Source organism: Balaenoptera physalus (assembly GCF_965194825.1).
Source record: "Balaenoptera physalus genome assembly, chromosome: 2".
In the NCBI taxonomy this organism is placed as follows: Eukaryota; Metazoa; Chordata; class Mammalia; order Artiodactyla; family Balaenopteridae; genus Balaenoptera; species Balaenoptera physalus.
Genome location: NC_138883.1, coordinates 54,734,336 through 54,749,019, shown reverse-complemented (window position 1 = coordinate 54,749,019; position 14,684 = coordinate 54,734,336). Strand labels below are relative to the sequence as shown.

At 36.5% G+C, this 14,684-nt stretch overlaps 1 protein-coding gene across 3 annotated transcripts in view; it reads left to right on the top strand.

The window, feature by feature from the left end:
* The window catches only part of TOGARAM1 (TOG array regulator of axonemal microtubules 1), an 85,992-nt gene that overhangs the window by 36,801 nt on the left and 34,507 nt on the right, over window positions 1-14,684 (top strand). The gene's annotated exons all lie outside the window — the stretch shown is intronic.

Sequence of the window (14,684 nt, the reverse complement as noted above, 5' to 3'; positions counted from 1 at the left end):
AACCTGGGAAGCCTCTTTGTTATCACTAACCATTGTTAATAATTTACATTCCTTTTTTTTTTTTTTAACTTAGTTGCAAGCAGCACTTCTGTGACTGCTCTGTTTTTTTCAGAGATCCTATTACAACTGCATTTAAAATTTTTTCCTCAGGGTAAAGAGGAAGTGATTTTGTTATGTTGTTGTTGTTGTTTTTTACTATTGGGGTATAGTTGCTTTACAATGTTGTGTTAGTTTCTGCTGTACAATGAAGTGAATCAGCTGTATGTATACATATATCCCCTTCCTCTTGGACCTCCCTCCCACCCATCTAAGTCGCCACAGAGCACCAAGCTGAGCTCCCTGTGCTATACAGCAGGTTCCCACTAGCTATCTGTTTTACACATGGTAGTGTATATATGTCAATCCCAATCTCCCAATTCATCCCACCACCCCTTCCTCCCTCCCCCGTGTCCACACGTCCATTCTGTACGTCTGCGTGTCTATTCCTGCCCTGCAAATAGGTTAATCTGTACCATTTTTCTAGATTCCACATATATGCATTAATATACGGTATTTGTTTTTCTCTTTCTGACTTACTTCACTCTGCATGACAGACTCTAGGTCCATCCACCTCACTACAGATAACTCAATTTTGTTCCTTTTTTATGGCTGAGTATATTCCATTGTATATATATATATATATATATATATATATATATATATATATATATATATATATACCACATCTTCTTTATCCATTAATCTGTCAATGGACATTTAGGTTGCTTCCATGTCCTGGCTATTGTAAATAATGCTGCAGGGAACATTGGGGTGCATGTATCTTTTCAAGTTATAGTTTTCTCCGGATATATGCCCAGGAGTGGGATTGCTGGATCATATGGTAGCTCTATTTTTAGTTTTTAAAGGAACCTCCATAGTGTTCTCCATAGTGGCTGTATCAATTTACATTCCCACCAACAGTGCAAGGGGTTCCCTTTTCTCCACACCCTCTCCAGCATTTATTGTTTTTCTGATATTGAGCTGCATGAACTGTTTGTATATTTTTGGAGATTAATCCATTGTCAGTTGCTTCATTTGCAAATTTTTTCTCCCATTCTGAGGGTTGTCTTTTCATCTCGTTTATGGTTTTCTTTGCTGTGCAAAAGCTTTTAAGTTTCATTAGGTCCCATTTGTTTATTTTTGTTTTTATTTTTGTTATTCTAGGAGGTGGGTCAAAAAACAAAGAGGGAGTGATTTTGAAGGGTATAAATATTTCAATAGAGTAAATAGAAGTCACCTGTATTTAAGCGTTGTGGCCTACCAGTAAATGTAAGGAGCTGTCATTTTTTTGTGTGTAGCAATCTTGGTTATCATAAGGTCAACTTCTCTTGTTTCTGGTCACCTTAAGTCATACATGTGCAGGTAATCAGGCATTTTAGACATGTATATTTTTTGTGGAGCTAATACAAATTCAGTAAGAGGGAACTTGATTAGAAACCTCTTGTGTGTTTTTGTTGTTTTTTTTTGTTTTTTTTGGTAAATTTCTTAAAATTTAATCCTTAATATAATTCATAGTATCTGTTCTTTTTAGGAGAGATCATTTGTCCATTTTTTTACAAAAGAGAATGACAGGGTTTTTTCATATTTACTTACATATTTTATTTCTTATATAAAAAAATCAAATGCAAAAATACTTTTCTTCCTAAAGGTAATATAATTTAATTGTTTTTAAATAATTGCTGAATATGATCATTTACTGCCAGTGGCTTTTTTTGTTTTGGACGACAGAATCATAAAAACATTTGTATCTTTGATCAACAGTTAATTCTACTCCAGAAAATTACTTCACACTCACACTTCCAACTGTAAACCAAACATATACTAGGTCTATCTGGCCAACAAGAATAAACATGTTCAAAACCAAACTTACCTTCCTTTCTGGACCTGCTCCTCCTCCTTTTTTATCTATTTTTATTAGCAGCATTACCATTTTCCCAGTTACGGAGACTTAAAACTTTAGAGTCATCTTTTCTACTTCTCCTTATCCTCCAAGTTCAGGCAGTGACCAATCCTACCAATTCTTTTCAGTTTAATTTGGGCTTTCATTACTTCTTCCCTGGATAATTACAGTAGCCTTATGATAAAACATTTTGTCACTTATTTTCAGTTCTTTTTAATTAAGGCTACATACTCTTCCAGAATTATCTTCGTAAGGTACAGTCATCATCTCTTCCATACTCAAAACCTTGAGTGGTTTTCACAGAATAAATTTCCTACTCTGTAGCATAATTTTTAAGACCCTTAATAATCTTGCCTCAGCTTACCTTTCTTGCGTTACCTCTTACTATACTTCTTTTCATGCCCAACGCTCTAGAATTCTTAATACTAGAAGTTTTCTTGGTTTGTATGTACAGTCTGCATTGATGCCCTTTCCTAATCTTAATGTGTCCAGATCATGTCTCTTTTTTGAATACTGGCTAAAAGCCATTTCTTTAGGAAGCTTTCCCCATGTTTCTGGTCTGGAATAGTATAAGCTAAAGTTAAGATACTGTCATCTTTATATCCCTATTATGTTTTGTATATAGTGGTGTTCATGCCACATGTTAAATGAATGGAGTGGTGATGAGCCAACCAAAACTAATAGTGTGGCCTTGGGCACGATCAGACAAAACTTGCATCCTCAGATAATCAGGTTAAAGTAAACATTGAGTGCAATGCTGAAAGGAATAAAAAAGACTTCCAAAAGAAATATTGGCAATGAGTGGCAAATGTGAATGGATTCCTTTTACAAGAAACTTCAGACTTTTTTAGGATTAGCTCTCAGAACCACCTCTTCTTCCTTTCCTCTGCTGGTTGTCCCTTTGAACCTGCCCATATTCTAGCATATTATCCTGGAGCCCCAATTAATGATTTGAGAAAGTGATTAAGATGGATGCTTGGAGTGTTAGCAAACTAGATTCCATGAGTTAATATTTTCTCTTTCTCTGTTTGAATGAATGGGACAGAAATAACAACAAAAAAAGATTATATAAAGATAGTTCATATGCAAAAAATCTTTAAGCATATTTTTTCTTTATATGTTAGAATTGAGATTTGAGCAATATTTCTTTCAGTAATTCTTTGCTTAGAAGAAACTGTAGGGTAAAAAGTAAAAGTAACATTAAAAATGATGTTATGATCGCTGCTCATTAATTATTTCCAGTTCTCCTTTTGGCTAATCAGCAGGAATACACTTCTCTGATCCTTTGCAGTTAGATGATCACATGAGTTTCTTTAACCAATGAAACGTAATCAGAAGTGACATGTGGGTAGAAGGGCTTTAGAACAGGTTCATGATTCTCTTTTTCCATCTTCCTCCTGCTACTACGATTATGATGTTCTAGGTGATGAACCCTGGTCCTTGAGTAAGGATTATATGGAGCAGAACCTCCCCCCTGTTTCAAGAACGAATATTATATGATTGAAAAATAAAGCTTTGTTTTGTTAAGGTTAAAAAAAAAAAAAAACCAAAAAATGGTGTTATGTCAGCCTCTTTTATAAATGAAATTAAACTACTTAAATATGTTTTTTATGTGTTTTCTCATGAGATTTGTCTAATTATCAATCATCTCTTAATAGTTTATGTATAGATTTTATGTTTGTGAACTATTGTGGAGCAAATTGTTCCATTTACTGAGATTTTTTTCTCTTTGTCACCAAACACTTTTTGGGGCTACCTGATGTTTCTGTCAGTTGACCCTAAATTAATTATATTTTGCTTTCCATTTTTTCTGCCTTATAACATTCATCTAACATTTATTGAGCACCTACTATGTGCCAAGCACTGTACTGACGGTCTCTGGAAAAGAATGATAATCAAAACTAGACATAGGTCCTATCCCCATAGAGCTTACCGTCTAGTAGGAGAGAGGATAATTAAATAAATAATCACAAACTGAGCTGGAAGTTAACCTAGGAAAGTACAGATTGCTGTAAAATTGACGTGATCTGTTCCTGAGGGTTAGAAGCTTTTCTTCAAAGTTATCCTTTTGTTGGTTGATTATCATGTGGTGATTATTTTCTTTTATATCTTTTCCACTCTTTTTTTTTTTTGGCTGTGTCAGGTCTTCGTTGTTGCGCTTGGGCTTTCTCTAGTTTTGGCGAGTGGGGGCTACCCTTTGTTGCGGTGCATGGGCTTCTCATTGCAGTGGCTTCTCTTGTTGCAGAGCATGAGCTCTAGGCATGCGGGCTTCAGTAATTGTGGCACGTGGGCTCAGTAGCTGCGGCTCGCGGACTCTAGAGCGCAGGCTCCGTAGTTGTGGCACATGGGCTTAGTTGCTCTGTGGCATGTGGGATCTTCCTGGACCAGGACTCAAACTCATGGCCCCTGCATTGGCAGGAGGATTCTTAACCACTGCACCACCAGGGAAGTCCCGTCTTTCCCACTCTTAACCTTGGCATGTATAAACTCCTTAAGTGTTTAAAGGTTTCTTTTCTCTCTAGTGCCTGGTCTGAACTAGGTTTCTTTTTTTTAATTGAAATATAGTTGATTTACAATATTGTATTAGTTTTAGATATATAGCAAAGTGATTCAATTATATATATATATTTTTCAGATTATTTTCCATTATAGGTTATTACAAGATATTGAATATAGTTCCCTGTGCTATAAAGTAAATCCTTGTTGCTTATCTATTTTATGTATAGTAGTGTGTATATGTTAATCCCATACTCCTAATTTATTCCTCCCTTCCCTCCCATTTCCATTTGGTGACCAGAAGTTTGTTTTCTATGTCTGTGAGTCTGTTTCTGTTTTGTATATGAATTCATTTATATTATTTTTTATATTCCACATATAGTGATAGCATATAATATTAGTCTTTCTCTTTCTGACGTACTTAGTATGATATTCTCTAGATCAATCCATGGTGCTGCAAATGGCAATATTTCATTCTTTTTTATGGCTGAGTAGTATTCCATTGTGTATGTGTATATATGTATGTATGTATACATATATTATATATATATATAATATATACATATACATCACATCTTCTTAAACCAGTCATCTGTTGATGGGCACTTGTGTTTTTTCCATGTCTTGACTATTGTAAATAGTGCTGCAGTGAACACTGGGGTGCATGTATCTTTTCAAAGTAGTGTTTTCATTTTTTTCTGGATATATACCCAGGAGCGGAATTGCCGGATCATGTAATAGTGTTTTCCATCGTGGTTGCACCAACTTACAGTCCCACCAACAATGTACAAGGGTTCTCTTTTCTCCACCTCCTCTCCAGTATTTATTATTTGTAGACTTTTTGATGGTAGCCATTTTGACCGGTACCTCGTTGTGATTTTGATTTGCATTTCTCTAATGCTTAGCAATGTTGAGCATCTTTTCATGTGCCCATTGGCCATCTGTATGTCTTCTTTGGAGACATGTCTGTTTAGGTCTTCTGCCCATTTTTTGAGTTTGTTTTTCTGATACTGAATTTTATGAGCTATTTGTATATTTTGGATATTAACCCTTGTTGGTCACATCAATTGCAAATATTTCCTCTGATTCCCTAGGTTGTCTTTTCATCTTGTTTATGGTTTCCTTTGCTATGCAAAAGCTTTTAAGTTTGATTAGGTCCCATTTGTTTATTTTTGCTTTTATTTCTTTTGCCTTGGGAGACTGATCTAAGAAAACATTAGTACAATTTATGTTTGAGAATGTTTTGCCTTTGTACTGTTCTGGAAGTTTTATGGTATCATATCTTACATTTAGGTCTTTGTGGGTTTATTTTTGAATATGGTGTGAGGTAGTGTTCTAATTTCATTAATTTACATGTAGCTGTCCAGCTTTTCCAACACCACTTGCTGAAGAGACTGAGAACTTCTCAAACATAGAGAAGGAAACAGATATCCAGGTACAGGAAACACAGAGGGTCCCAAACAAGATGAATCCAAACACCCACACCAAGACATATCATAATTAACATGGAAAAAGTTAAGGAGAGGATTCTTAAGACAGCAAGAGAAAAACAAAGAGTCAGTTACAAGGGAACCCCCATAAGGCTATCAGCTGATTTCTCTGCAGAAACTTTGCAGTCCACAAGGGAGTGGCATGATATATTCAAAGTCCTGAAAGGGGAAAACCTGCAACCTAGGATACTCTACCCAGCAAGTTTATCACACAAATCAAAAACATACATAGATTCACAAAAACCAAAAAGAAAGGAACTCCAACATAATACACAATCATCAAACCACAAAAGGAAAAACAAAAGGAAGAAATGAACAAAGAAGAACTACAGAATCAACTGGGAAACAAGGTTTAAAATGGCAATAAGTACATACCTATTAATAATCACTTTAAATATCAATGGACTAAATACTCCGAACAAAAGACACTGAATGGCAGATTGGATAAAAAAACAAGAACCTGCAATATGCTGCCTACAAGAGACTCACCTTAGGGCAAAGGACGCACACAGATTGAAAGTGAGGGGATGGAAAAAGATATTTTATGCAAATGGAAATAACAAGAAAGTGGGAGTAGCAATACTCATATCAGACAAAATAGACTTTTTTTTTCTTTTTTTAATAAATCTTTGTTGGAGTATAATTGCTTCACAATACTGTGTTAGTTACTGCTGCACAGCAAAGTGAATCAGCCATATGCATACACGTGTCCCCATATACCCTCCCTCATGAGCCTCCCTCCCATCCTCCCTATCCCACCCCTCTAGGTCATCGAATAGCACCGAGCCGATCTCCCTGTGCTATGCTGCTGCTTCCCACCAGCCAACTATTTCACATTCAGTAGTGTATGTATGTCGATGCTGTTCTCACTTCACCCCAGGTTTGCCCTCCCACCCCATGTCCTCAAGTCCATTTTCTAAAGACAAAATAGACTTTAAAACAAAATTCATAAAGAAAGACAAAGAAAGACATTATATCATGATAAAAGGATCAATACAAGAAGAGGATATTATTCTCATTAACATATATGCACTCAGTATAGGAGCACCTAAATACACTATATAAAACAAATACTAACAGACATGAAGAGAGAAACTGACAGGAATACAATAATACTAGGAGACTTTAACACCCCACTGACATCAATGGACAGATCTTCCAGACAGAAAGTCAATAAGGGAACAGAGATCCTAAGTGATGCAATAGACCAGTTGGACTTAATTGACATCTATAGGACACTACATTGAAAAAACCCAGAATACACATTCTTTTCAAGTGCCCATGGAACATTCTCTGCAATAGATGACATACTAGGTCACCAAACAAGCCTCAACAAATTTAGGAGGATAGAAATTATTTCAAGCATCTTTTCTAACCACAATGGTATGAAACTGTAGAAATCAGCCACAGAAAGAAAAATAAGAAAAAAACCCATCACATGGATATGGTACTAAAAAACCAGTGGGTAAACGATGAAACCAAGGAGAAAATCAGAAAATACCTCAAGACAAGTGACAATGAAAATACAACTTTACAAAATCTGTGGGATGCAGCAAAAGCATTTCTAAGAGGAAAGTTTATAGCAAAACAGACATTCCTCAAGAAACAAGAAAAATCTCAAATAAACAACCTAACCTACCACCTAAAAGAACTAGAAGAAGAAGGACAAACAAAACCCAAAGTCAGCAGAAGGAAGGAAATAAATATCAGAGAGGAAATAAATAGAGATCAAAAAAAATAAAAAGATCAATAAAACCAAGAGCTGGTTTGTTTGTTTGTTTTTAAGATAAACAAAATTGACAAACCTCTAGCTAGGCTCACCAAGAAGAAAAGAGAGAGGACCCCGAAAAAACGTAAGAAAGTAAAGAGAAATAACAACTGATACCACAGAAATACAAAAAGTCATGAGAGAATACTATGAAGAGTTATATGCCAACAAATTGGACAAATTTTTAGAAATATACAGCCTGCCAAAATTTAGTCAAGAAGAAACATATTTTGAACAGACTGTTCACTAGAAGTGAAATAGAATCTGTACTTAAAAAAGCTCTCTGCAAGCAAAAATCTAGGACCAGACAGCTTCACTGGGAAATTCTACCAAACATACAAGACCTTACACGTATCCTTCTCAAACTATTCCAAAGGATTGAAGAGGAGGGAACACTCCCAAATTCATTCTATGAAGCCACCGTCACCCTGATACCAAAACCAGACAGACATTAAGAAAAGAAAAAAGAAAGAAAATTACAGACCAGTATGTTTCATAAACATAGATGTACAAATCCTCAACAAAATATTAGCAAATATTTTTTGATTTGGTCCAGTGGTTCAGAATCCACCTTCTAATGCAGGGGACGTGGGTTCGATCCCTGGTCGGGAAACTAAGTTCCCACATGCTGCAGGGCAGCTAAGCCCGTGCGCCGCAGCTACTGAGCCCACACAGTCTAGAGCCCATGTGCCACAACTAGAGAGCCTGCATGCCACAACTGCTGAGCCCGCGCGCTCTGGAGCCCATGCGCCACAACAAGAGAGCCTTTGTGCCGCAGGTACTGAGCCTGCGCACTCTAGAGCCCACGTGCCGCAACGAAAGATCCCGCGTGCCGCAATGAAGATCCTGCGTGCCACAACTAAGACCCAACACAGCCAAATCAATCAATCAATCAAAAAAAAACTTTCCAAAATATTAGCAAACTGAATCCAACAATACGTAAAACGGATCATACATCACGATCAAGTTGGATTCATTTTAGGGTCACAAGGATGGTTCATCATAATAAATCAATCAATGTGATATATCAATACTACATCAACAGGAAGCCATATGATCATCTCAATAGATGCAGAAAAAGCATTTGATAAAATTCAACATCCATCCATGGTAAAAACTCTCACCCAAGTGGGTATAGAGGGAACATATCTCAAAAGCCATTTACAACAAACCCACAGCCAACATAATACTCAATGGTGAAAAGCTAAAAGCCTTCCCACTAAATTCAGGAACAAGACAAGGATACCTGCTCTCACCACTTCTGTTGAGCATAGTATTGGAAGCAATCAGACAAGAAAAAGAAACAAAAGGTATCCAAATCGGAAGGGAGATGGTAAAACTGTCCCTATTGGCAGATGACATGATACTCTATATAGAGACCCCTAAAAACTCCACACAAAAAATATTAGAACTAATAGATGAATTCAGCACGGTAGCAGGATACAAGATTAATATACAGAAATCTGTTACATTTCTTTACACTAACAATGAAATATCAGAAAGAGAAGGTTAAAAAAAAATCCCATTTAAAATCACATCCAAAAAAAAAAATAGTACCAGGACTTCCCTGGTGGTTCAGTGGTTAAGACTCCACACTCCCAATGCAGGGGGCATGAGTTCAATCCCTGGGCAGGGACCTAAGATCGAACATGCCTCATGGTGTGGCAAAATGAAGAAATGAAATGAGTGAAAGACCTATATGCCGAAGACTCTAAAACATTGATAAAGGAAATTGATGATGATTTTAAGAAATGGAAAGCTATCCCGTGCTCTTGGATTGGAAGAGTTAATGTTGTTTAAAAGTCTATACTACCCAAAGCAAACTATACAGAGTTAATGTGATCCCTATCAAAATACGCATGGCATTTATCACAGAACTAGAACAATAATACTAAAATTTATATGGAACCACAAAACACCCAGAATTGCCAAAGGAATCCTGAGGAAAAAAGAACAAAGCTGGAGGCATATCCCTTCGAGACTTCAAACAATACTGCAAAGCTACAGTAATCAAAACAGCGTGGTATTTGCACAAAAAAAGACATATAGATCAATGGAACAGAATAGAGAACTCAGAAGTAAACCCACACACCTACAGTCAATTAATCTATGACAAAGGAGGCGAGAATACACAATGGACAAACCAGGTATTCTAATTATAAATATTTATTGAGTTAATGAACATGCGTAAATATATAAATTGTGAATTCTTTGTATGAAGTTGGTTTTCAGTTTTAAAAGACCATGTTACGATATCCTAAAATACTATATAAGTATGTTTTTTTTTAACATCTTTATTGAAGTATAATTGCCTTACAATGGTGTGTTAGCTTCTGCTTTATAACAAAGTGAATCAGTTATACATATACAATATGTTCCCATTTCTCTTCCCTCTTGCATCTCCCTCCCTCCCACCCTCCCCATCCCACCCCTCTAGGTGGTCACAAAGCACCGAGCTGATCTCCCTGTGCTATGCGGCTGCTTCCCACTAGTTATCTATTTTACATTTGGTAGTGTATATATGTCCATGACACTCTCTTACCCTGTCACATCTCACCCCACCCCCTCCCCATATCCTCAAGTCCATTCTCTAGTAGGTCTGTGTCTTTATTCCCGTCTTGCCACTAGGTTCTTCATGGCCTTTTTTTTTTTTTTTCCCTTAGATTCCGTATATATGTGTTAGCATACTGTATTTGTTTTTCTCTTTCTGACTTACTTCACTCTGTATGACAGACTCTAACTCCATCCACCTCATTACAAATACCTCCATTTCATTTCTTTTTATGGCTGAGTAATATTCCATTGTATATATGTGCCACATCTTCTTTATCCATTCATCTGTCGATGGACATTTAGGTTGCTTCCATGTCCTGGCTATTGTACATAGAGCTGCAATGAACATTTTGGTACATGACTCTTTTTGAATTATGGTTTTCTCAGGGTATATGCCCAGTATTGGGATTGCTGGGTCGTATGGTAGTTCTATTTGTAGTATTTTAAGGAACCTCCATACTGTTCTCCATAGTGGCTGTATCAATTTACATTCCCACCAACAGTGCAAGAGTGTTCCCTTTCCTCCACACCCTCTCCAGCATTTATTGTTTCTAGATTTTTTGATGATGGCCATTCTGACCGGTGTGAGATGATATCTCATTGTAGTTTTGATTTGCATTTCTCTAATGATTAATGATGTTGAGCATTCTTTCATGTGTTTGTAGGCCATCTGTATATCTTCTTTGGAGAAATGTCTATTTAGGTCTTCGGCCCATTTTTGGACTGCGTTGTTCGTTTTTTTGTTATTGAGCTGCATGAGCTGCTTGTAAATCTTGGAGATTAATCCTTTGTCAGTTGCTTCATTTGCAAATATTTTCTCCCATTCTGATGGTTGTCTTTTGGTCTTGTTTATGGTTTCCTTTGCTGTGCAAAAGCTTTTCAGTTTCATTAGGTCCCATTTGTTTATTTGTGTTCTTATTTCCATTTCTCTGGGAGCTGGGTCAAAAAGAATCTTGCTGTGATGTATGTCATAGAGTGTTCTGCCTATGTTTTCCTCTAAGAGTTTGATAGTGTCTGGCCTTAAACTTAAGTCTTTAATCCATTTTGAGTTTATTTTTGTGCATGGTGTCAGGGAGTGTTCTAATTTCATACTTTTACATGTACCTGTCCAATTTTCCCAGCACCACTTATTGAAGAGGCTGTCTTTTCTCCACTGTATATGCTTGCCTCCTTTATCAAAGATAAGGTGCCCATATGTGTGTGGGTTTATCTCTGGGCTTTCTATTGATCTATATTTCTGTTTTTGTGCCAGTACCAAACTGTCTTGATTACTGAAGCTTTGCAATATAGTCTGAAGTCAGGGAGCCTGATTCCCCCAGCTCCATTTTTCGTTCTCAAGATTGCTTTGGCTATTCGGGGTCTTTTGTGTTTCCATACAAATTGTGAAATTTTTTGTTCTAGTTCTGTGAAAAATGCCAGTGGTAGTTTGATAGGGATTGCACTGAATCTGTAGATTGCTTTGGGTAGTAGAGTCATTTTCACAATGTTGATTCTTCCAATCCAGGAACATGGTATATCTCTCCATCTGTTTGTATCATCTTTAATTTCTTTCATCAGTGTCTTATAATTTTCTGCATACAGGTCTTTTGTCTCCTTAGGTAGGTTTATTCCTAGATATTTTATTCTTTTTGTTGCAATGGTAAATGGGAGTGTTTTCTTAATTTCACTTTCAGATTTTTCATCATTAGTGTATAGAAATGCAAGAGATTTCTCTGCATTAATTTTGTATCCTGCTACTTTACCAAATTCATTGATTAGCTCTAGGAGTTTTCTGGTAGCATCTTTAGGATTCTCTATGTATAGTATCATGTCATCTGCAAATAGTGACAGCTTTACTTCTTCTTTTCCGATTTGGATTCCTTTTATTTCTTTGTCTTCTCTGATTGCTGTGGCTAACACTTCCAAAACTATGTTGAATAATAGTGGTGAGAGTGGGCAACCTTGTCTTGTTCCTGATCTTAGTGGAAATGGTTTCAGTTTTTCACCATTGAGGACAATGTTGGCTGTGGGTTTGTCATATATGGCCTTTATTATGTTGAGGAAAGTTCCCTCTATGCCTACTTTCTGCAGGGCTTTTATCATAAATGGGTGTTGAATTTTGTCGAAAGCTTTCTCTGCATCTATTGAGGTGATCATATGGTTTTTCTCCTTCAATTTGTTAATATGATGTATCACATTGATTGATTTGCGTATATTGAAGAATCCTTGCATTCCTGGGATAAACCCCACTTGATCATGGTGTATGATCCTTTTAATGTGCTGTTGGATTCTGTTTGCTAGTATTTTGTTGAGGATTTTTGCATCTATGTTCATCAGTGATATTGGCCTGTAGTTTTCTTTCTTTGTGACATCTTTGTCTGGTTTTGGTATCAGGGTGATGGTGGCCTCGTAGAATGAGTTTGGGAGTGTTCCTCCCTCTGCAATATTTTGGAAGAGTTTGAGAAGGATAGGTGTTAGCTCTTCTCTAAATGTTTGATAGAATTCACCTGTGAAGCCATCTGGTCCTGGGCTTTTGTTTGTTGGAAGGTTTTTAATCACAGTTTCAATTTCAGTGCTTGTGATTGGTCTGTTCATATTTTCTATTTCTTCCTGGTTCAGTCTCGGCAGTTTGTGCATTTCTAAGAATCTGTCCATTTCTTCCAGGTTGTCCATTTTATTGGCATAGAGTTGCTTGTAGTAATCTCTCATGATCTTTTGTATTTCTGCAGTGTCAGTGGTTACTTCTCCTTTTTCATTTCTAATTCTATTGATCTGAGTCTTCTCCCTTTTTCTCTTGATGAGTCTGGCTGATGGTTTATCAATTTTGTTTATCTTCTCAAAGAACCAGCTTTTAGTTTCATTGATTTTTGCTATTGTTTCCTTCATTTCTTTTTCATTTATTTCTGACCTGATCTTTATAATTTCTTTCCTTCTGCTAGCTTTGGGGTTTTTTTGTTCTTCTTTCTCTAATTGCTTTAGGTGCAAGGTTAGGTTGTTTATTCGAGATGTTTCCTGTTTTTTGAGGTAGGCTTGTATTGCTATAAACTTCCCTCTTAGCACTGCTTTTGCTGCGTCCCATAGGTTTTGGGTCGTCGTATCTCCATTGTCATTTGTTTCTAGGTATTTTTTGATTTCCCCTTTGATTTCTTCAGTAATCACTTCGTTATTAAGTAATGTATTGTGTAGCCTCCATGTGTTTGTATTTTTTACAGATCTTTTCCTGTAATTGATATCTAGTCTTATAGCGTTGTGGTTGGAAAAGATACTTGATACGATTTCAATTTTCTTAAATTTACCAAGGCTTGATTTGTGACCCAAGATATGATCTATCCTGGAGAATGTTCCATGAGCACTTGAGAAAAATGTGTATTCTGTTGTTTTTGGGTGGAATGTCCTATAAATATCAATTAAGTCCATGTTGTTTAATGTATCATTTAAAGCTTGTGTTTCCTTATTTATTTTCATTTAGGATGATCTGTCCATTGGTGACAGTGGGGTGTTAAAGTCCCCTACTATGATTGTGTTGCTGTCGATTTCCCCTTTTATGGCTGTTAGTATTTGCCTTATGTATTGAGGTGCTCCTATGTTGGGTGCATAAATATTTACAATTGTTATACCTTCCTCTTGGATCGATCCCTTGATCATTATATAGTGTCCTTCTTTGTCTCTTGTAATAATCTTTATTTTAAAGTCTATTTTGTCTGATATGAGAATTGCTACTCCAGCTTTCTTTTGATTTCCATTTGCATGGAATATCTTTTTCCATCCCCTCACTTTCAGTCTGTATGTGTCTCTAGGTCTGAAGTGGGTCTCTTGTAGACAGCATATATATGGGTCTTGTTTTTTTATCCATTCAGCCAGCCTGTGTCTTTTGGTGGGAGCATTTAATCCATTTACATTCAAGGTAATTATCGATATGTATGTTCCTATTCCCATTTTCTTAAATGTTTTGGGTTTGTTATTGTAGGTGTTTTCCTTCTCTTGTGTTTCTTGCCTAGAGAAGTTCCTTTAGCATTTGTTGTAAAGCTGGTTTGGTGGTGCTGAACTCTCTCAGCTTTTGCTTGTCTGTAAAGGTTTTAATTTCTCCATCACATCTGAATGAGATCCTTGCTGGGTAGTGTAATCTTGGTTGTAGGTTTTTTTCCTTCATCACTTTAAGTATATCCTGCCACTCCCTTCTGGCTTGCAGAGTTTGTGCTGAAAGATCAGATGTTAACCTTATGGGGATTCCCTTGTGTGTTATTTGTTTTTTTCCCTTGCTGCCTTTAATATGTTTTCCTTATATTTAATTTTTGACAGTATGATTATTATGTGTCTTGGCGTGTTTCTCCTTGGGTTTATCCTGTATGGGACTCTCTGTGCTTCCAGGACTTGATTAACTATTTCCATTCCCATATTAGGGAAGTTTTCAACTATAATCTCTTCAAATATCTTCTCAGTCCCTTTCTTTTTCTCTTCT